This window comes from Dermochelys coriacea, chromosome 21, assembly GCF_009764565.3.
Source record: "Dermochelys coriacea isolate rDerCor1 chromosome 21, rDerCor1.pri.v4, whole genome shotgun sequence".
Taxonomy (NCBI): domain Eukaryota; kingdom Metazoa; phylum Chordata; order Testudines; family Dermochelyidae; genus Dermochelys; species Dermochelys coriacea.
The window spans coordinates 11,418,779-11,442,310 of record NC_050088.1 but is presented as its reverse complement, the minus strand read 5'-3'; the positions used below and the strand labels follow the sequence as shown (position 1 = coordinate 11,442,310).

Genomic DNA, 23,532 nt, shown 5'->3' with positions numbered 1-23,532 from the left:
ACACACACAAATAGTCCATTGCTCCTCCATACACAAAATGACTCAGGTTCATAATTTTGCAGGATTAGGCCTTTATTACACTGCTTGGCCCAGATGCTTAGCAATAGGCACCTGCCAAGGGCAGGAGAGTTTGATGCTGTTTTATTCATCATGTTAGATTGCTGAATGTGCGGGGTGGCTGTAGCATAACAGGCCTTGGGAGTGTTTGTCTAGTCCTGAATCACTCAAATAAAACAAGTTCTAAATAAAAACTAAAAAGCAAAGCCCAAGTCTTATAAACTGACAAGAGATCGTGGCCTGAAATGCTCAATCTGTGAGCAGTCATTTAACTGTGAATTTTTACCAACTACATGGAAAGCGTTTACAATTATTATTTGTATTTTGGTATTCCCTCCGGTCATGAACCAGGACCCCACTATACTAAGGGTTGTACAAATACAGAATAAAAAGACAGTCCCTGCCCCAGGAACAGTTTGTATAGTTGGGATGCTGAGAGCCATTGAACCAATCTGTAAACCCTATATATGATAGAAACCACTGCAAGCCAGGGGGGTGTGACAGCACCCCTAGTTCCAGCACCGAAGCCCTGCCCGCATAGACCTTATAATCTAACTAGACTGCAAGGGCTCTATTTCCAAGTGCTCAGCATCTGCAACCAAGGCCAGATTTTCCACAAAACTGAGCTCCTATTCAGGCACCAAAATTAGTGGCCGGGTTTTCAGAAGAGCCCAGCACACTGGGGGATGAGGGTTTTTTTTGGAAAAAATCTGCCTATCGGTGTCACGGTGGGAGCTGCTGCGTGCTTTTGACAAATTGGTCCTTTATTAAAGTGCCTAAATGGGAGCTGGGCCCTGGAAGATCCAGCCCCACTTGTGGGTGCTGGGCACTAGGCGACACGGCCCTGAGCGCTCCTTGCAAACCTGGGTCCGGAGTGGCATGTTAATAAGACGGTGTGTGGGAAAGGGCAGGACAACACGAGGACAAGCCAAGGTGTCCCACACTGGTGTAATGGTAAAAAAAAAAAGTCGGTCAACAAACAGACCCCATGGTCCCCAAATGAGAAGCGGGTCTAGGTAACCAGAACGTCCCGGGGTTTGCCCTCCGCGGTGTGCGGGGAAGAGCGGAGGGGCCTGACAGGTAGACTCTGGGCGCTAATCCCTGCAGGGTTTGGGGTCTGGGTGCACCTTGGGGCGCCATTTCCTTGTGCCCAAGGCGGCTCTGGGGAGAGGCAGGGGCGCCCTCGGCGGAGCCAGGCCCGAGGAGTTTAATGCAGCAGGGCAAAGGGAAGCCAGCAGGCTGGGGGCTCAGCGCAGCGGCCCGGGGCGGAGAGTGGGAACCCAGGGCTGAGCGGCGGGCGGCCGGGCCCTCCACGCTGGCTCCCCTAGGGGCGCTGCGGGGGAGGCTGAGCAGCGTAGCCCGGGGCAGGCGCGGGCTGGGGCGCGAGCCCGTCTCTCCGGCCGGGGACTGGAGCCGGGCGCGGCGCCAGGTGTGACGTCAGCAGCGCAGTCGGCGGCTGTGATTCGGCGGCCGGCGCGAGCTCGTCGGCTGCGGCCCCAGGGCAATGGCCCGGCCTGTGGGCCCCCCCCCTTCTCCAGCGTGGAGAGACCCCCCCACACACACAGCGCCCATGCATGAGAGGTGTCCCCTCCCCCCCCGTGGGGAGACCCCTTATATCCTCCTAGCCCCTCCCCTGCCCCTAGAGGGGCGCCCCAATACCAGCCCCTTCCACCAGAGGGGAACCCCAGTATTCCAGCAGACTTCCAACAAGGGGGCCCCCAATCCCCCAGCCCTTTCCAGCAAATGGAAACCCCAGTCCCCTTCCAACAAGGGGAACCCCCCGTCCCCTCCTTCCAGCGGCAGGGAACCCCAGTATCTCAGCCCGTTTCCAGCAGAGGGGAGCCCCAATACCCCGGCCCCCATGCCCCACCCCCCTTCCAACAAGGGGGACCCCGTCCCCTCCTTCCAGCGGAAGGGAACCCCAGTATCTCAGCCCATTTCCAGCAGAGGGGAACCCCAATACCCCCACCCCCCTTCCAACAAGGGGGACTCCGTCCCCTCCTTCCCGCAGAGGGGAACCCCAGTATCCCAGCCCGTTTCCAGCAGAGAGGAGCCCCAATACCCCGGCCCCCATGCCCCACCCCCCTTCCAACAAGGGGGACCCCGTCCCCTCCTTCCAGCGGAAGGGAACCCCAGTATCTCAGCCCATTTCCAGCAGAGGGGAACCCCAATACCCCCACCCCCCTTCCAACAAGGGGGACCCCGTCCCCTCCTTCCCGCAGAGGGGAACCCCAGTATCCCAGCCCGTTTCCAGCAGAGGGGGACCCCCATAGCCCAGCCGGTCGGGGGGGGGGCGTCCCGGTCCCTGGCCGGGGAGGGCCGGGGGGCTGGAGGCCATGTGAAGAGAGGGGAGGGCGCAGCCCAGCCCAGCTGCCTCCTGATTGACTCCCAACTTTCTGCTCCTCCCTTGCACAAACTTTCCCTTCCCTGCGCCTGGCTCCGTGCGCGGATTCCGGAGCCAGCCGCGCTCCCCGCATTCCTGCTGCCCCCGTCACCCCCCACCGGCTCCGGCACCCCCAGCTCGCCCGCGGCCGGCCGAGCGCTCCGGAGCACGGAGCAGGTAAGCGCCCCCCAGCCCGGGAGGGTCTTTCTTCGCTGAAAAGCGAGAGGCGGCTGCTAGCCATTGCCCCCCCCCCCCCGGGGGGGCCCACACACTCTTCCCCCCCCCCCTCCAGCTGATCGCTCTGGGTGGGGAGGGGCTCCCCCATGGGGCCCGCGCTCCCGCTCCCAGCTGATCTCTCTCTGGGGGGGAAGAGGTTCCACCAACACTTTCCCCCCCCCCCCCCAGCTGAGCTCGCCTGTCCTGGGGGGCGCTGTCCTAAAATTAGCTTGGGGGGAAGAGCCCCCCCCCCCCGCAATCCCTACCCCGAAACTGCAGCTGCCTGGGGCAGCCCTTCCCTCTCTGCCTGGGAACTTGAGCTGCTTGGGGGGGGCCTGGCCTGGGAAGGGATTAGCCCCATTGGAACACTAGAGAGGATGAGGGGGTGGAACTGCCCCCAGCCCCTTCTCCCCACCCCCAGTGGGTTTGAGCTTCCTCCCCAGGGAAGCTAGTGGGTTTCACTCTGTATTAGCTGGGGTGGCTGGTTACAGTCCTTTGGTTGTGGAAGGACATTGTATCCATGGCCCCCTCTGTTGCCTCCTCCCCCCTCAGTGTTTACCCTCGGCCTGGAGGGGCTCATTTCCCCTCTAGTTAGTGGATTATTATTTTTTTAATCCCAGGATTCTCTCTCTTCTCCCCACCCCCACCCCAAATAATTCAACAGTTTTCAGTTTCAAAACATCCAATCGCTCCCTCGGGTGCTCTCGCTTTCTGCCCTGCGCCTGCCTCTCACTTCGGTTTAAGTTTTTAAGTCAATGGCCTGTGATAGATTTGAATTTATATTTTTGCTTCTACTTTGCGCCTCTGGGCTTTGACCGTGTGATTGCTGGAGCCAAAGTTCCAAAGAGGCCTTGCGCGCAATATATGATCCATCTGTAGCGTGCGTAGAGCTAATAGGTTGCGTTACATAAACTGCCTCCTTTTCCCTCCAACACGCTGCAGTAGCTCCCCCAAATATAACTGCTTCCCCTTCTGACTCCGGAGGGCATCGTGTGTCTTTAGCAACTGCATTGTGTATATGCATGTACAACACATCCATAACATACACTGGAAGATAATATGCTGGCTGTCTATTACACACTTTGTGCCTAGTCACACAGTCACAGTACTAACAAGTCATTAATTAGATGCGTAATTTTCAGCCATGCATCAGGTTTGCAATATTTTTTCATACTCTTGCTTTTTCGGGGAGGGGGACGCCAAACAAAACAAACTTAGTTATATGAATCTTCAAAATAACATGCTCATTTATGTATGTGTTTACGTAGGTAACCATGTAGGTTTTGGTTAACTCTATGTGTAAACTAGGTTGCATACACAGAAAGGGCATAGTGGGTGTCATTTTGGATTCAGTCGTGAACATCAATATTTTGGGACACTGGGGGTGGTATACCGGGGGAAGGGAATGGTGCCCAGAAACATGGCTTTGGAGGCCTTGTTGGACAACATTGCTTGTCAAAAAAAAACAAAAAAAATCTCCACAGAAAATACAGTTCGGATTGATTAGTTCTGGGCAACTGACCCAGAGTGCTAATGAATTAACAAACAGGGAAATGGCAAGCAAAGAGGGCAGGGAAGAAAAGTGTGAGGTCCCAGTGGGGCTTCCTTTTGTCTATCGTAAATAAGAGCAATGGTACATAGGTGGCGGGGCTGGGGACAGGGGACAGGGCTGTGGCTATCTGTTCCTCCCCCAGAAAAGAGAGTCAGTCTAAATTGGATAGTTTTGAGGCAAGTGGCTGTGGCCCAGTCCCCCATCTTGCCCCCATCTGTGTGCGGAGCCGTGTGTCGTGAGTCAGGGTTTTTAATGCTGCAACAGCGAACGTCTTCCCGTCTCTGCTACCCCCAGCTTGTGTGTGGAGAGGGAGTGTTTGTGAGGTGGCTCTAAGGAGGTAGGTTGTAGTGGTTGCTGAGGTACTTTGCAATAGAGGTGCTGCCTTAGGGGGAGACCTCGTAGCCAGGTTGCCGCCTCTATAGATAACTGGTCACGGCTCTGTAGGGACGTATTGCCGGTTGAGCAGGCCCAGACACGCAGGCACTTGTACCATGCAGGGAATGCCTCTCTAGAAAGCAATAGCTGGGTCACACTTTATGCTGCGGAGTGATATCCAAGTGCCCTGCTCTTGTCTTCAGGAGCCATTTAAAGGCTTTCATGTTGTTTCTCCCTCCAGTGCAAACCCTGTTGTGACAAAACATTCACGCTTCTCACCAGGCAGTTTTCTGCCTCCTGTGAAGTACGCTGGTATCGTGACCCCCATTTTGCAGATGGGGCAAGAGAGGCATAGAAAGGGGGAAGTGACTTACCCAAGGTCACAGAGCAGGTCATGGGCTGCTGTCTAGAATCCAGGTTAGACTCCCGAACCATGTGTTTTATCCACATACCAGTCTGTCCTTTCTTAGCTCTTAAAATGGTTAAACCATCATAAGGATAGTTTTAGGAAGGATCTCCAGCACGTGCCATGCTTCGTAAGCCCACTCAGCGGCCGGAGTATAACTCTCCTCTAGAAGAATCAGTAGTATAAAGTAGATAAATTCTATGTAAGTAGTCACACAATGTAATTTAAATACTAGGTAAAGATAAGAAGGGGTGTGTTTGTATGTATTGATATTTGTATTTATTATAATCTCTAACAGCTAAGGGTAGGTATCATTCAGCCTGGCAATTTTCATACCAAAATGCTGTCAAGGAAACCACCGTCTCATAGCGTCGCTCTTCACCCTAAAGAAACTCTGGATCTGAACTTAAGCGTATAGACAAAGATGATCAGATCATAAAAGAGAGCAAGGTTTGGCTGGTTTTTTTTGTTGATGTGCTTAGATGGGGTGGGGAGGGAATGGATACAAAGGAGAATTTGACAGTTCAGGGCCTTGGAATATAGGGATTCGGGTCCTTTGGCCTCTGTGTCATCAAACTGTATCCAGCCAAGCTGGCATGGAGCGACAACTTGACTCCATCTGATGGCAGTTTGGTGGCCTTAGTGAAATGAGTTGGATGAGTCTCCGTTCCTAGCAGGCAACGAATGGCGCTCGCTGCTTGCAGTTGCAGCAGTGAGCCCAAGGACTTGCTGTGCCATGGAGACTGGAATATCTTCTCCCGGCTACTAGGATCTTTGGGGCTTAGGCGTGTGTGTGTAGCTTCTTCTGCCACTGCCCATGCTGTACTGACTGAGGAGAGACCACTCCGTTCTGCCAGGGCTGTCGGGCTGGCACCGAATACGCTTTAATAAAAATAACTCTAACAAATTGGGCGGGGGAAATCGCCCTGTATGTCCTGGGTATTTCTGGTGCACTCGTCACTAGGCCCTGCCTGTCTGACTCTGGTGCCAGGCCACGTGCAGGGCTGCTCCTCTGTCTCTGTAAATACCTGGCATTTCTTTGTGGAAATACTGAGTCTCTGTGACTAGCTGAGTGTGCAGGGGGAAGGAGGAGGGGTTTGGCCGAGGTGCTGGCAGGTGAGGAAGTGCCAGTGGCTTTGTTTGGAAAGGTGCAGACAGAGGATCCCCTCCCTGCTGTGCTGAGAAGAATCTATCAGCAGGTACATCACTTACTACCTTCCTCATCCCCTTTATACTGGGTACCCTAAAACCCCAGTCAGCCTACAGCTGGATTGTACTAGCCACCCCTTTGCTCCCAGCCATCAGAGGTACGAAGCTTATCTTTTTGCTTCAATAGCACAGCCCATAAGCAGCGATGAATAGGAAGCAGCACCTCCTTCTGGTGACAGCCGGAAACTGGTGCTGCTTCCGCCAGTTGTACCAGGCCTGTGGAGACCCAGTAAAAGAGGCGCATCTGAAAGCCTAATTGAGGCTGTGATACCCTGGTGACAGTGGGAGATGGTGCAAGCGGCGGCTAGCAATACAGTGGAGGAAAAATGATTCCCAGCCAATGTGAGAACAGGTTAAAGCTGCACTTCCTGGGAGGCGAGGGTGGAAGTGGGCAATCAACTATAATTAATGCTTTAAAAATTAAGTAATCATGCAATTCCTGTTGAACACACACACACAGAACACGAGGCCAGCTGCAGGGGATCCCTTGTGCTGGAATAACTTATAGATGTTGTGAAGAGCAGAGTTTGGCTATGCCTGATCCTTCTGGGCAGAGGGGAGACATGGATCTCTGCCTCCTCCTTACTGCGTGTTCTTAGTCCCACGGAGGCTAGGGGTGAGTGACGTGGGGCGGAGGTTGCCTGTGGCATTTGGGGCACCGGAGGAATACCACACAGGATTTGAGCCCCTAAGATCTGCCCTTCCAAACATGGGCACTGCTATGATGATTGTTGTTTATTATTTGTATGATGGTAGCACCTAGGAGCCCAGTTATGGCCCAGGACCCAATTGTGCTAGGCGCTGTACAGGCCGAACAAAAAGATGGCCCTGTTTGTAAAGAGCTGACAATCTCCTGGAAGTTCCTTTAAGTGTTTAATAAAAAAAGGTGTCTTGAGCCTGAACCCAGTGATAAAATTCTTACTGGCTTTAATGGGAGCTAAGCATTGGTCAGTCAGTCAGTGCTTGCTGGGAGAGGCATGTGAAAAGTGGCTGAAGGACATCTGATTGACTCACTATGTAGTCTGTACCCCTCTGAATGCCCTTCGCTAAGCAGCAGACTCAAACCACCCCAAGGACGCCCCTGGTGCTCACCCCATGTATTGTGGTAAATTATTGACATCCATCATGCAGAATCAGGGAACTGACTCTCCAGACAGGGCTAGCTGTGCTGAGGGATCACTATGCTCTAGTGTGAGTATGTGCTGCTCTCCCAGTCCTGGATTTGAGCCTTGATTTTATAAGAGGCATTATTCAGTGTGGGTGCCTTCATCTAGGCTCATTAGACAATAAATGTGAAACTTCCCTTTGTAATGGGAGTCGCACCTCTCCTGAGAGTCGGTTAGCCTGGATGTCTAGAGTGTTGGAAGGTGCCTGAAGTGTGTGAGCACCCAGTGTTTCTGTCACGTGTTGGTGTTGACTTATGAAACTTTTTGGATCAAGGGAGGGAAGTTAATGATGGGTGAGGATCCTAAGCTGTGTTGTCACTGAGCCTGTAACCTGCACGTGGAAAGATGGCCTCATTGCTAAAGCACAAAAGAGTTGGGTTCTGTTTGGATTTGGGCAAGTCATTTAAACCCCTTTTATGCCACAGTTTCCCCCTATGTAAAATGGAAGTGATACTGTCCTGCTCACTGATACTTGTGACGCTTGGCAATCCCCTGCTGGAACACAGCGGAGCAGAGCAAATTGTTATGGAAGTGTGATTCTGAAAGCACGGTAATGCACGCTGAGCCAGTGAGGAGGGTTTATGAATTATTGAGTGGGGGCATTCTCTGCCTCCTACTTTGAGCTTTTCAGCCCATTGGGCTGTGCATTCGGGGCAGCTGTTCTGGAAGCCTCTACAGACCCAGCAAAGCTTCGCGCTCTGCATCATCGGTGCTGCAAAATCCTACCCTGACCTTTCATGGCCACCATGTTGGATTCTCCCTCCTGATGGGTGAGACCTGGTGAGTAGTGCCTGGTTTTGAACAGGAAAATGCCAAGTTCCTCCCCTCTGTAAATCCATGTTTGAGCCTCGTCTGTGCATACATTGGGCTGAGAGTCGAACAAAGCTCCCAAGCTTTTGAGAGGGGACATGAGCACCGCTCCTCAGAAGAGTGCATCCAAAATGGCGTCTGGGCCATCCCAGGTCCATGCGGACCTTGGAGCAGTCCTGTGTCTTTCCTGGCAGCTGCCACTGTTCTAAGACAATAGCCACATGGGCAATGTCTTTACTGTTCCTTGTGTGACCTGGTGGGCTTAGCTTTAGGACTGTGCAGACTTCCCGGAAACATGAATTCGAATCCCATTTGGATCAACTGAGCCCTTCACTCTTCCAAGTGATGTTACTTAATTAGGGGCCATGCCATTTCTATGGGTAGGTCTGAGTGAGACCTTAAACACTGAGGCTCATATCTTCAAAGGTCTTTAGGTGCCTAACTCCCATTGAAATGTATAGGAATTAGAGCCTCAAAGGTATTTAGGCACATAGGCCTGAGGTCCTGTCTACTGGTTGTGAATTGAAGTTCTCACTGCCGAGTGTCCTTGATCACATGTTCCCTATTTTCCTTGTTTATGCAGTATCCGCTACTTGTCCCCCACCCTGTCCCGAGGTGGGTGCGTTTCAGTGGTGCTGCATTGGTACAGTGGTAAAACACTCTGGGATCCCTTGGATGAAAGTGAACTCGATTGCAGTAATTTGTAAAGATTTACCACCAGTGGTTATAAAGAGTGATCCCCTTAAACTGGCCATCTCTGGGCAGAAACCAAAGCAGCCAGTTTAACAGCTGTCTTGAAACTCCAGGCTCTAGGACAGTGGTTCTCAGCCTGTGGTCTTCTGAGGGTACATCAACTCATCTAGATATTTGCTAGTTTACAACAGGCTACATAAAAAGCAGTAGTGAAGTCAGTACAAACTAAACTTTCAGACAGACAATGACTTGTTTATGCTGCTGTATATAACACTGAAATGTAAGTACAATATTATATTCCAATGGATTTATTTATAATTGTATGGTAAAAATGAGGAAGTCAGTAATAGTGGCTGTGACACTTTTTGTATTTTTAGGTCTGATTTGTAAGCAAGTAGTTTTTAAGTGAGGTGAAATTTGGAGTTACACAGGACACATCAGCCTCCTGAAAAGAGTACAGTTGTCTGGAAAGGCTGAGAGCCCCTGCTCCAGGATACCCCTTGTGCTGCATGATACTATGTATAAAAGTTTACAATAGCACCTAGCTGCCCCAAGACCTGGGACACATTTTGCTAGGGGCTGTACACACATAGTGAGAGAGAGTGCCAGCTCCTAAAACTTAGTCTAAATAGGCAAGACAGACAAAGGGTGGGGGAGGCGAGAAGGCGTATTATCCCCATTTTACAGATGGGGAGCTGAGAGTCGGAGAACAAGTGACTTTTCCAAGGTCATGCATGGAGTCTGTGGCATGGCTGTGACTGAACCCAGGTTGCCCAAGCCTCAGTCCAGTGTCTTAACCACAGGACCAAAAGCAACATATGAAATAAACACGATCCTTGGCAGCATTAAAAGGCTTGAAGAACCATAACGAACACGAGAGCCCGACCCGACTCGCAGCCTTGATAGCGCAGCAGAAGGCCACACTTTGGGAAAGCTAGGCCCGCAAATCACCCCTCCTGTGTGTAAAGGACTGTGGCTGGACTACTGGGCAACGGGCATGGCGGGTATCCACAAGGTTAAAGTCATGAAGTAGAGCAATTAGTTCTGGCCCCGGCAATCATCCCAATTAGTCTAATGGTCGAGCTGGTTGAGGTGATCTTAGTGCATGTCTGTAGCGAGATGGGGGCGGGTATCTACCGTATAAAGAGGAGTGGAAAATTGTTTACTGTGTTTTGTGCTGACCGAGAGAGAAAATGTGAGCTATAAAAAACGCCACCTTTAAACACACAAGCTGTGTGGAACCCAAAGCTAAGGTGATGGAAGGTGTTTTTCCATCACTATAGGAACTGCACCTCCCTGAGCAAGGGTAGCTAGGTCATCAGAGGCATTCTTCTGTCAGCCTAGCTGTATCTATGCTAGGGGTTAGGCTGTCATAGCTACGGCACTCGGGGGTGTGAGTTTTTCATAATCCTGGGTGCCGTAGCTATGTCGGCCTAAATTTTAAGTGTCGACCAAGACTAAGTGAATTAAGCTAAAGCAAATTAAGGCCATTTCAATTCTGAATAAGAGTGTTCACACAGGGATTTAATGCAGTTTAACTAATCCACTTCAAATTCACACCTTTAATTAATTCGGATTGATATTCCTGGATAGTCTCATGTAGACATGCCCTGATATACCATGTGCTTAGCGGCCTAGGGGTTGGGACTCCGGGGTTCTTTTCTCAGCTTTGGTAGAGACCAGTGGTTTTCAACCTTTTTTTCATTTGGGGACCCTAAAATTTTTGAATGGAGGTGTGGACCCTTTGGAAATCTTAGACAGTCTGCAGACCCCCGAGGTTCATGGACCATGGGTTGAAAACCACTGGTATAGAGTTTCCATCTGGCCTCGAACAAGTTGCTTCACGGCTCCATGCCTCAGTTTCCCTTTTGTAAAATAGGCCAAATAATCCGACCTCTTGGATTGTAGTGAAGCGTAACAGTTTTTAAAGTGCTTGAGATCCTCGGATTGGAGTGCTAAGCGTTTTCTTCATGACGTCTCTTCCTAGCTCCTCGTAAAAATTAGATCCAGCTGTTCACAATAGTCACTAATTTCCCCAAGATGTTCTGAGCCTGAAACTTTGAGCAACTCTATGTTAGTGGAGGATGGGCTGTAGTTCTCATGCCAGCTCGCCAGCATTCTCCCCATCCCCAGAGGCAGGGAGCTCATATGCTGACATTTAGGCACTGTCCTTTATTTAGTTAAACTCAGAGTTAATGTTAGAGTGGGAAGGTATGGGCACTTCATAACCCACTGCCCACCCTGTGGGGAGGGGGACTTGAGTGTGGTCCTTGCTCTGAGTCCGTCCCCCCCAAACCCCCCCGCAGGTTTACCCTCAGACGAACCCCCGAGAACTGGGCAGCCTCAGTCTATGTAGACTTTTTGGCTTCCCCTGTGTTTGTGCTGGGGTCCTCACCATAACAAAATGCCCCTCCCCACAGGACTCCCTCCAGAACCCACCTGGATCAGCATGCTCAGGGGCCAGCAGGGCATTTGTGGGTCAGTCCTTCCCCCAGCTCACCTGAGCCGTAAGCTACCACTCCACCAGCTGCAATACTGCCATAAAGGCCTCCCTGTCTCGAGGTTGCCCACTCGCTGCAGACTGGGAAGCTGGCGTGGTAGAGCAAAGAGGGAGGGAATGGTGGGGGGAGAGGAGAGAGAGAGAGGGAGGAGAGTCTGGTGGGGGAGAGAGTCTGTGATTACTGGGTTGGTTAGATAATTGTGGCGGGTGAGGGGGCTGGTGCATTGGATCAGGATCAGCTTAACTACTGGGCTGTGCTCTCGGCTGGAACTCCTTCTCTACGAATAATATCGCCATCAGTATTTTTAGCAACTTACATTCTCTATATGCAGGAGGCGCTTCACCCACCACTGAAATGCTGCCACCTCAGCAGTGGGTGCGTAGCAGCTGTTTTAACAGCACAGAGCTGCAAGGCTGAATCTTAGGGCAGGAAGTGAAGGAGGTGCTTGCTTCCCCTTGGAAGTGTGAAGGGGGAGTTCAGATGGCCAGGACGTAATGAATCAACCCCGGAAGTGGACCAAGACACCAGAGGTATCCCGCTCTTGTGATCAATGCGATGGGATCTTAAACGTCTGCAAGAGATCAGGCTCTTGGTTTTGTGTGGCTTGCCCAAAGGATGGGTTTTAGCTAGGCGCTTTCAGGTCCAAGTACCTAATGCTGCCTTTATTTCAGCAGGGGTCCTGATAATCGGGGTGTATTTAGCAGGCTTCCTCCTGTATTGGAAAGCTGCAGAAATTCTCACTGCACACGGCACTGTGACTAGAAGTGACGGAGCTAAGTTCTCCCATGTTGAGTGGAAATTGCTTGGGAGAGCAAGATGAGTGGGAGAGGATGTGGGGAAGGCAGTGGCTTGGGACTCGGGAGATCAGAGTTCACTTCGCAACTCTGTGTGATCATGGGCAAGTCACTCCATCTCACTGTGTCATAGTTCCCCAGCTGCAGACTGAGGATGATAAGGCTTCCTTTGGCTTGTCTCTTTAAACTCTTCAGGCTGGTCTCTCGCCATGTTTGGCCAGCACCGAACACGCTGGGCCCTTGATCTCAGTTGGGGCGCAGTCTCTCCTGCAGTATAAATAATAATAAGAGCCGTTACTGTCCAGTTCTCGAAACCCAAGAATAATTTATACGAGGCTCATCCTGGAGGATAACCTGAAGAGCTTAATAAATTGTGTGCGCACAGCACCCCCACAAAGCGCAAAGGGTAGCAACCTTCCAGGACATGGCTGGGTAAATTTTGCCAGGGACTAAGTTGTTTTAGTGTCCCTGCTCAGTGGATTGGATCTTGCTGTTTGGGGCCTAATCAGAAAGACTCACGTGCTGGAAGCCACATGGTTCTTAACTTACAGGGGAGGTGGAAGCTCACTGGGAAAAGGGTCTGGATACTCCAGACCAGAAACCTAAAGGCCACAATGGTGGGAGCCTAGAAATACGCAGACCACCGAGCCAGCCCTCTGGCTGTCATTCCAGGTAAACATATTCCAGGCTCTGGGCTGCAGAAATATACGTGACCCCGTAGGATTCCCTTTTTCCGCATTAGCTGCCTCCTGGTGGGGATACTGGTTCTTGTTCGTTTCCTCACCAGCCCCTCTGCAGAGCATGTTCCCTTTTGGTCGTTCTGTGCGGTGTTCATTCATGAGTCATCTGTTTAGCCCTAATGTATGGAATTGCACAGTGCATTGATTGTCCACGCAGGGCCCGTTGCTGTTTCCTGTATGTACAGTGTATGGCATATGAAATACATACTCCCGTTACGGTTTCTGCAAATGTGTGAGATGATGAAACCCTCTGGAAGGAGCTCCTGTGGAGACGTTTATCCCATGATGCCTTCTGTGTGGAGGGATTCTTCCTATGGTACCAGGACAGCATGCCAGGGGAAAGTGACTTGGAACGGCGAGGAGTGCTTGACTTCCGCCAGACAGAATGGCTTTTTCCTCGGCTTTGGAAAGGTGCGAAGGCCATGCCCCATCCCAGAGCTGGGTTGGCATGTGTAGGCTAATGGCTTATGCTCAGGGCTGCTCTGGTTTGGTAAGGTGCTGCTTTCAGATTGCCCGCAGCACCCAGCTATGAATCAGGGCTGGTGCCTCAGGGGCAGCTGTGTCTCCTTGGCACAGGGTGAGGGCAGTGATTGCAGCTGCTTCCATGGTGAGGATTGGGTTACACGGGGGTGGAGGGAAGGGAGAGGCAGCCTGGGAGGAGGGAGCGGGTGTGAAAGAACTGGAGCCTTCCTGTTTGCACAGGGGTTATAGACACCTTATGGCCCCTCTTTAGACTGGCTACTTTAAAATCACATAGTCTGTACGTTTGCACAGAGTCAGTAAGACACTTTTCCCGCCCCACAGATCTAAGGCCTTGTCTAAGTCAATAGGAAATGAAATGGACCTAGCCCATTTTCAGACTGATTTGAGAGTCCACACAGGAGTTGGCACTGATTTAGCGACCCCGGTTTAAAAAGACACCCTTAGTTAAACCAATACAATGCTGATTGTAGGCTGGGCCTAAGGGAGAGCTAGCTGGGAGACTGGGAACAGTTGCTGAGGAATGGGAGGGTGTGGGCAGTTGTTGGGATAGAGAATTCCCAAATGCGGGTTTGGAAGGAGGAGGAGCTTGGACAAGGAGAGGGGAGACAGTTCTGGACATGGAGGGGTGGGAGAGGGGACAGTAGGAGAGAAGATGCAAAGATCAGAGTGGGCTGGAGGAATGTGCCAGTCCAATCCCTTCCTTGGGAAGGTAAGCCTTAGGGCACGAGCCCTATTTGAGTTCAGTGACACCAGGACAATCCTTTATGTGGACACCTGGAGTCCTTTGCCTCCCAGAGCATCTGAAATGACTAAGAGCTAGCGAGAGAACCCTGAGCTGGTCCACATCTGTTGTACTGAGAACATCTGGGATACCCCCACCTATATACCCCCGCCTCTCCCATGATGTTCCTGGTTTCCTGGGCTTATTGTTTTTTCCTGATCCAATAGAAATGATTGTTTCTAGCTTAAGATATCCTAGGAGAATGATTTATGGATTTGCCTTTTCCTCTGAATTCCAACCCCTTCTTGTGACCAGGTCCTAGCAAAGTATTTGGTGGCTGTTGGGTGTGTGTCTGTGGAGTAGACGTTGTCCTTCTTACCTAGGACAGCCCATTCCTAAAGCCAGCTCTGGCGCCATTTATTCAGGCTAGAATGCGTAGTTAATCACCTTGGCCAGATCATGGGCTTGCTGAGCTGATTGCCTGAACACTTTCAGCAGAGGCTGCTTCTCTGCTTCAACCTCCTGGATCTCTTCCTTGAGTCTTGTGCAGTTTAAGCCTATGGGATCTCTGGGAAATTGGCTTTGCTTCTAAGCCGTGCTGGGAATTCAAATGCTTGAAGCCACTTTCTCTGCTTGGATCGGCAGGTTCTCAAGCTCAGTAGGTCAGAGTTGCTTCTCACCATCAGCAAACAGCAAATTATAATTGGAAATAAAGGTTTAACTTGTAATGATGTTTCTCAGCATGATACTGGCCAAATTACTTCCGGTCTAACTCATTCCCCTGGCAATTTCAACTGGAAACTTCCTGTCCTAACCGCGCACTGTTCAACGGCTGCCGTGTTTCAGAGGTGGCTGCGTTTCAGTGATGGGTGAAGTGACTTCGGTATGTAGGAGCTTGATCCCGAGGTGTGCTGAGCACCATTAATTCATGGCGGAGGATGCAGTGGGAAAGTCGGGCCTCTTGGGAACAGGCCTACAGTTTGTAAAGCCTTTTGGGCCCAAGGGTGCTATATAAATAAGATGCTCCCCTTCCTGGTGGTGGCGGCCATCTTGGTGACGCTGGAGGAGGCCAGTCCAAGACTTAGTCAGTTTCCAACTAGTTTCATAATCTATAAAATAATTAATGCTTTAAAAGCTTTTATTAAAATGTAAATCAGTGAAGCTCCTCTTCTGGTTAAGCAGGATAGAAAGCAAATGGGCCACCCCTGCTGCCAGGTTATGTGGTCAAGTTCGAACCAAGAGGGCTGCCCCACTACCTAGTAGCGTGGCTCCGAGAAACAGCTGCTTTGCTTTAAAAAATGTGGACTACAGGCTACAATCCCAGCTCGGTTCTTCCCCAGGCAGATCTCCGTTGACTTGAGGGGGACTAGGGGCCCTGCAGGGTTTGACCCATTCAAGATACATTTCCTGAGCTGGTGAGAGGTGCTGGGCCAAGTGAAAAAGCCTAAGCCCCATTCCTTCTGAGCCTCGGTTCCCTGGTGTCCTGTCTCCACGCCTCGCTGGTGTCGGGCTGGCACAAAAGCGGATGGACAGGAGAAGTGAGGCTGGGATGATGTGGCAGCCAGTAAGCTAATCGTGGGAGGGCATGAGAAACACTGGCAGCACTGCGCAGGTAGTGTCCTCCTTGGGGAGAAGCGGCTTTCAGGACAGAGGGGATATGTAGAGAGAGTCCATGCTGGGTCCACCTCATCCTTCGACTGCCCTGTGATGATGTGGGGTGGCATGGAAATGGAGAAAAAAGGAGGGGCATGCCAGGTCTTGTTTGCAGAGCTTTGCAGACCCCTTAGTACTGTCTCCTCAGCAAGAGAGAGCTTGGTGCGTAGCAGGGGAGGGATGGGCCACTAAGCAAGGTACTGGGGTTCTGTTTCTGGCTGCCCTTTCTTTGCTCTGTGCCTCAGTTTCCCCCATACATGTAATGGGGAGAATAGTACTTCTACCCCCGGTATAAAGCACTTTGAGAGCCCTAGGGGGTGGCCCCGGTTGGCAAATGGGGTACAGCAATGGTTGGTCTCTGAGGGTGCCATGCCTGCCCACTCAGGCTGTGGGGTGTTGCTAGGCCGCCCGCTGGTGGGTGAGGGCCAGTGTCAGGCAGGAAAGTTCCTCTGTGAAGAGCAACTTTGTTAGGATGGGGTCGGTAGCCATCTGCCTCGCTGTGCACGGGCTGGGGGCTGGGCCCTTGTTTGTAACTGGTGGGTAGGAGGTGACCAGCACATCTGGGGACACAAGTAGCCTAAAGGGGACAGGATGGACTTGGTGGTTGCCTGGGAGACCCAGACCCTCTCTCCGGTCTGCTGTCGCTTCGGGAGCCACCGTCCATCGGCGCTGCATCCCTCGTGGCCTCGCAGCCACGTGGCCTCTTGTGGTTTCCTCGCTCCGATTGCTTCCTGAGCTCCACGCCAGGCCGGAAAAGACAGGAAGTGATAGAGGAAAGGAAATTACTCAGTCTGTCTCGCAAGGGAGCAGGAATCATGGGGAGGGGTGTCTGGGAGAGTCCCAGGACTTCCAAGTCTGGACCATCCAGGGACCCTTCGGTATTCATTCCCCTGTCTGTCTGAGTGGTGGGGTGGGGTGGGAATGCAGAAAAGGAGGATGGATCCAGTGAGAGGCGGGCAAGAGAGACAGGCACTTGCTAACTGGCTTGTTACTGAGCTACACTTCCCTCTGAAACTTTGCTTTTACGGAGCCTATAGTGCCACATCAGTGGCTTGGATTTCTAAGTCCCTTCTGCAGGCAGGATCCTTGCAAGGGGATATACCCTGATGGTAGCAAGTGATAGAAGTGAAATCTGCTTCCAAGCAATGGGAATCCCTAAATATCAAAAGGCCTGGCAGCTCGGTAACAGTTTAGAAAAAGATCACAAACCCCCAACCATTAGTATTGATCGGTCTCTGAGGTTTTGTCCCTGTGGCAGAGCTGTTGGGTAGAAATACCTTGGTGGTGTGTTCTGCTGATGAATATAATGGTTTCCACACCACCACCCCCAGGATCCCATACTACTGTTCAAGCTAAAGGCAGGGATTGCTCTATTCTTTGCTGAAAGGCAACCACTTCTGGGGAGGAGCGTGTGAAAGTGTTTTCCAGGAGGGGAAGTAGTGAACAGAAACTACTCCCATGGAAACTGCAGGGATGGGGGGTGGTTAGGGTCTGCAGAATGTGGTCACTCAACCTGCGATTTGACCAGGACACCAGGATTAACACCCTGACTCTTGGAACAACTGCCATGAGGTCTTTCACGGCCAGGATTTCTGAAAGGCAATGTACCTCCTAGTGCTCCACTGGGGCACCATCTGTTGAGTCACTAGCACTGCCTGCAGCATCCTTGGAAATCTTCCACCTGGGGATCCCACCTGGGGATCCCCCAGCCCCAGCGTGTGAGGTTACAGGCCCAGGTGATAGGGCTGCAGGCTGAGGCTGTGATTGCTGGGTGGAGATCTCCTGGTGAGGGCTGGCCAGGTGCTGCAGTCACCATGCGTGAGGATCTGAGATCCCTGGGCTGGCAGCAATAACACGCACTCTGTCTTTGGGGAGAGGCGAGTTCTGGCAGTCCCCCCCCCACCTCCACCGATGCTTGGGACAGTGCAGAGGGGCTCAGGAGTGGCGCTGGGAACCAGGATGTGTGGGGCCCTTCATGAGAGCTGCCAGGTTGGACGCTGGGTGTCAAGTAGGTCAACTCCCCTACCCCCAAGCTTCTCACCCCGCTGTGGACAGAATCGACCATTGTACTCCCTGTAAAGAGCATCGGACATGGCCTACTGCAGCCCACGGGCCGTAGAGACAGTGAAAGAATCAGAGCAGGTCATTCCCATGGCAGTTTTAATTTTTTACGCCAACATCCTTCGCTATCGAGGATTTTAGAAGCACCCTCCCTCCACGGACACCTCCTTGTTGTTCCCTGCCACCTCTATAGGATGGAGCACTGTTAATCTGGGGATTCCTTCTCCCTACTGTTCAATGCATCCCATGAAGTGAGCTGTAGCTCACGAAAGCTTATGCTCAAATAAATTTGTTAGTCTCTAAGGTGCCACAAGTCCTCCTTTTCTTTTTGCAAATACAGACTAACACGGCTGCTACTCTGAAACTTCTCCCTACAGGCTCCCCTGAAACCACTCCACCTTCTCACCTTCTGAGCTGCACTGCCCCCGCCTTCCCCCTCAGGCTTTGCAGGTGGCAGCCTGGCTTTCCCACCCCATCCTTGCCTCCCTCCCCCATTTCCTTCCCGTGAACACAGTCGGATAAAATGTATTAACATGCAGACAAAACAAACATGGAAGAGCTGGCGGGGGGGGGGGGGGGGTGGGGCTGGGGCGGGGGGGGGGGGGCTGAGAGGCAGCATCATGGAGAGTGCCCCCGGCAAGAGTTCTCCTTCCAGAAATTAGAAGCATATTAAAGAAGTCCTCTGCGTGCTTGCAAATTGTTTCCTCCTGTTGGAGTTCAGAGCCTGCTTTTGGGGCTGTGCATTCTCTTGGCTAGCACTCTAACGCATGAGGAGGGGCCGGAGAGCTGCTGTGTGAAATGGCTTGGGGCCATTACATGGGCACACTGTACTTGAAGGGAAATGTTTGCACCCCCGATGGCTCTGAATTCCAGTAGTGCTGCCTGTCTCAAAAGATCCCAAAGTCCTCCTCGGGCTGTGTATACCTTGGCATCACTGAGCTGCAGCCACCTCTGGGGTGGAGTGTAACAGCTGTCTGGCAGCACACAGCAATGCTGCACTACAGCCCTGAGGAGAGGAAGGGACGAATGAGATGGGGAGTTCTAGACAATGGGATGGGGTCGTTCAGATAACCGCAGTCAGGTTGCTGGGGTTAATGCCCCAGCTCATGTCATTGGGGGGGGGGTCCTTCATGGAGTGAGCAGGACCTCAGCTTTGCTGGGTCTCTGAATAAGTGCTCCTTGCATTCGAGCTCCAATGAGGCAGAGTCTCCAATGAGGGGACCCTCCTGTCCCATCCCTTAGATTTTAGTTGATTGCAAAGTCCCCAGTGGCTGCTACCCACTCTCTGTATCACCTAGCTCCTTGAAGTGCCTGCTTGACCCTGGCACAGGGACAAGCTGGGCTGGATAATCCAAGGCACAAAGACTCCTGTCAGTCCTGCTGAGAGACCCCGTCTCTCCCCAGCTCTGCCCCAGTGCTTTCCCCAGCCAGGGCATCTTTGTATCTTTGTCAGTGCCCTGCTCTCCTGTGGAGTAGTCTAGGGCTCAGGGGCAGCATCTGGTAGGATGGGAGCTCTGTTGCGATAGTGCGGGGGCATGCGAGTTTCAGGGGTCCAGTGACCATCAGGCTGCTTCCTCCTGTTCCCACATAGCTATCTGCGGCTCTGCTCGGGGAGAAAGCCGGGCTGCCGGCCTGCGCTGGCGTTGCTGCGGGGGGCATCATCCTGGACTTACGCAAATGGCCGGGCCCTACTGAGGGCCCCACACCTATGGTGATGAATCTGCCGTGACCACACAGGATCTATAGTGTGTGTCTGCTCCCTGGCAATGCTGGGTCGATGTCCGTGTTGCCTGAGGGGGAGCCCAGGGGAGTTCTGTAAGTATTGCCAGCCCCATCACCTCTGAGCTCCCATGACCATGGGGGGCTGGAGGCCCCCTCCCAGCCTGCTCCCTTGACAATGGGGGATCTATACAGGCTTTCTCAAGCCCCCTCCCAAACAACTTTCGCACCACAAACAGGATGGGTTGCTTGGTGCGTTTCCTGAAAACCTCCCCTTGGATTTGTGCTTCTGGCTGGGAAGCTCACACGAGCAGCTCTAAATGTGATCCATTAAAATCCTGATGTCCCAGGGGGTGCGGGGGACACTTGGATGATGGTTCTGCCCTGTGCCCCTCTGGATTTCTGCTCCAGGCCTCTCTCCGCTTGTCGGCCCCTCTGACAGAGAGCTGTGCCAGGCCAGCAGGCTGCTGCTGCACTGGAGACTTGAACCTGGCAATCGAATTCCATCCCTCCCCCTGTGCTATAAATATACCCAATGCCGTCTCCCCCAGGATGGGGCTGCAGAGCGAGGGAGCAGGCGGAGTCGGTGGGAGTTCGTCCCACCGAGCTGGGAAACCTCCTGGATGCTCTGGTAGCTGAACGCCCTGGCCTTGGCTTGTCTCTGGGGCTGGGAATGGGGAGTGAGTCTGTCTGCCTTCCCGAAGGTCATGGTGACCACCTCTTTCTTAGGCCTTTTGTACAGCTCCTTGCTCGGGTGTGACCGTGGCCAGGCCAGGCCAGCCCTGCTGTTTGGCTGCTTCACCTGTGGTGGAGTCTGGTGAACGTCTCCCTTAGGGGGCATGGTAGAATTCTCCCCATAGGAGGTTGTGGCAGTATAATACACCCTCCCCGTGGCTTCCCTTCCATCTCTCTCTCTCCTGTTCCTCTTCCACCCTGTGGGCTACTGCAAGGGCTGATCCCAGCTATCTCCATTTCACTTGATGGTAGTTTGCATTTGTGTGGTGCCTTTTGTCCTCAGGGATCCCACAGGGTCCATACAACGATGTACATGCAGCCCCAAAATGCAGCCACCTCTGGGGAGGAAAGTGACTGGCCCTGCACAATGGTGAGTGTTGGGGCAATCCACTCTGGCAGGACCTCGCGTCAGCTGCATGGAACTCTGTAGACCTAAGAGTGGTGAGCGTGGTACTTAGACAGCAAAGCCCTGTGTTTGGGTGTTTGGAGCCACATGAACAGGTTTGGCACAGAGCAGGGAAGCCAGTTTCTCCCCTCTGCTCCTTCTCCCCTCCGCACCCCACATTAGGGGCCCCCTTTCTAACTGCAGGGCTGCTGTTCTGGAGGGATCTCCCCCACCCTCCCCCCTTGCCTAGGCAGAGAGCAGCAGGTGGGTGTGAGCTCTCGCCTGAAACTCCCCACAGGGGGAAATGGGAGTGGAACTTGCAGCCTTGGATTTCCCCCCTGGCTTTCTTGTCAGCAGGAGCGGATTCTGCACCAGGAGAGGTCACGCCCAGGCTGTAAGCTGAAACTTTTTGTCTTTCAGGTGAGAGGTGCAGCTCGCTGCACTAGCTCCCAGCCAGCAGCCTCCTGTCTGGGCTTGTCTGTGAACTTTTATCCTCTTTAAATGCGGGGGGGAATAAGGGCTCCCCTGTGGGCCCAGCAAGGACTAACCCATAAGGCAGGAGCTGAACCAGTTCACAGGGCTGCTTCCCTTTACTTCCAGCTGTCCCTTCCTACCCCCTATGTCAACAGATCCTCCTGCCTTCCCAACTCTTCCGGAGCAGATCCTGCTTCCGCCCCTGCTTCAATATGTCCTAGCTAGCTTCCCCTCTTCGCTCCCCAGCAGCAGGAGGCACTCTCCTGATTGCAAACATGATTGTGCTCCAATTCTGTGGCACAGAGCTGGGGAGACCCGCAGACCAGGATGGGAGCTAAAGGATGTTGTTCCCAATGCTTCTGCCTCTCCTAGTTAATTATGGAATGCAGGAACCCTCTCCTCTCACCTTAGCTCCAGGTGAGAATCCTCCTTCCAGTTCTGCTGCAGTAAGATGCTAGGGGCAGAGGCTTCTTGGGAGATCTCTCCCTGACAACAGTGTCCAGAGACATTCAGGGTCTGGCTGAGCCATACACCACCCGTTCAGGCTGGTCTCTGCCCCAATGTCACTGCAGAGGAGGGCAGCACCAGCAGGCAAGATCCTTGCAGAAGGAGAGTTTAAATGCATAGCTTGAGTTAGCAGTGAGGAAAGGGCTTAAAATACTTTTTCTAAAGTGTCTGCAGGATGTAATTCCCAAGGAGGGTCATGGGTTGTTTAGAAGGGAGTAAGAAGATGGAAATAAGGAAAGGAGAATGTAGGCTGAATGTCAGGACAGCCTGCCTGGCTACGATCTTTATCAGGAGGTGGAATAGGCTCTCTGGGGAAGGGGTGAATACACCACTGCTTGGGTTGGTTAAAAAGCAGCATGGACAAAACGCTGGAGAACCAGACGCCACCGTGCACTGGCTGCTAGGCAGGAACTGTGATGGTCTATCTCTGGCTCTAGCATCTGGGGCTTCTGGTGCAAGCAGGGTGTGTAGGGGAGGATCTCCAGTGCAATTTGAAACAAACTTGAGCATGTGTCAGAAGACACAGCTTAACATAAGAATGGCCATACTGGGTCAGACCAAAGGTCCATCTAGCCCACTGTCCTGTCTTCCGACTGGCCAATGCCAGATGCTTCAGAAGGAATGAACAGAACAGGGCAATTATAGTGATCTATCCCCTGTGGTCCACTCCCAGCTTCTGGCAAACAAGAAGTTAGGACATTCAGAGCATGGGGTTGCATTCCTGCCCATCTTGGTTAATAGCCATTGATGGACCTATTCTCCAGGAACTTATCTAGTTCTTTTTTGGACCCTGTTATAGTTTTGGCCATCACAACATCCCCTGACAATGAGTTTCCCCAGGTTAAAAATGAGATGTATTTGGGAGCCTCTGAGATCATCTCATTCAGTATCGTGTTGTAACCTTGCCCTTGCCTGTAAATAGGGGCATGTCCAGTCTCCAGGACAAAGCTCCACTCCTAGCTTCCAACCTCAGCCTTGGATTTTTCACCCTCTATCCTCCTGCCTCCCAGTCCTGCAGCATGTTGCTAATGCTCCTCAAACACTGGCCTTTGTTCCTGTCCCCATCTCCCCTCTCTCTGTAAAGCTAGCAGAAGCTGACCCCACCATCAGGAATAGCTTCCACTACACCTGTCTCCTGAGGCCAGACTTTGAGCTGCTGTAAATCCATGTCGCTCTGTTGAAATCACCGGAGCTACATTAGTTTCCATCCACTGAGCACACTATAGCTCCTATCTGCATCCGTGTTTCCCTCCCAACCTATGACTCCTAAGCAGCCCGAGATCAAAGGCATTATTGCTTTAATATTTGATGCAGCATCTCTTGTGTTGTCGTATCCTGCCCTTGTACAGGAGTGTGGACTTGGGCTAAATAGGTCCCTTCCATCTCTGGGGGCCCAGTTTTCCTCTGATAAAGCAGAACGATCTTCATTACAGTCACCCTGGTGTTTGTAAGATCACGCTCTCTGCATGCCTCTATTTCCCCCATGCTTATTCTCCCCCAAACTCAAGCATTCCCTCCCTCCGCTGCTGCATCTGTGAGATTGGAACCCACCAGCGCCACATGTATTGCTTCGTGTGCACTGACAGGGGTGTTGGTGTTTTGGATGGAATTTGCGATGCCACGTATTGTTTCCTTATTTTTACCTGGATTTTTAAGAAGCAGCTACAAGAACAGGTGTGGAACCAAAGTGAGATGAAGGCAGGCAAGAAAATTTGCTCTCAAAATAAAATATAAAATAAAATAGTGGGGGAGAGAGACTGTGATGGGCCTAACGAATAAACATCTGGCATTGATGAACTAGATACAGTGGGTTATAGAAACCCCTTTGAGCCCAGGTATCATGCTGGTATTGTTGTATGTACCAGCTCTGACCTGTACCATCCCTGCTTTTC

General features: G+C 52.2%; 1 protein-coding gene across 3 annotated transcripts in view; it reads left to right on the top strand.

Moving 5' to 3' along the window:
• The first annotated feature begins 2,425 nt into the window (after positions 1 to 2,425).
• TEAD3 (TEA domain transcription factor 3) overlaps positions 2,426 to 23,532 on the top strand; it is a 58,010-nt gene continuing 36,903 nt past the window's right edge. For 2 of the 3 annotated variants that reach the window (XM_043500425.1, XM_038380218.2), the window contains exon 1: positions 2,427 to 2,617. The gene's annotated coding sequence lies outside the window, so the exon portion shown is untranslated. Of the gene's footprint in view, positions 2,618 to 23,532 lie in introns of all 3 variants that reach the window. The other variant, XM_038380217.2, reaches the window with a different exon arrangement.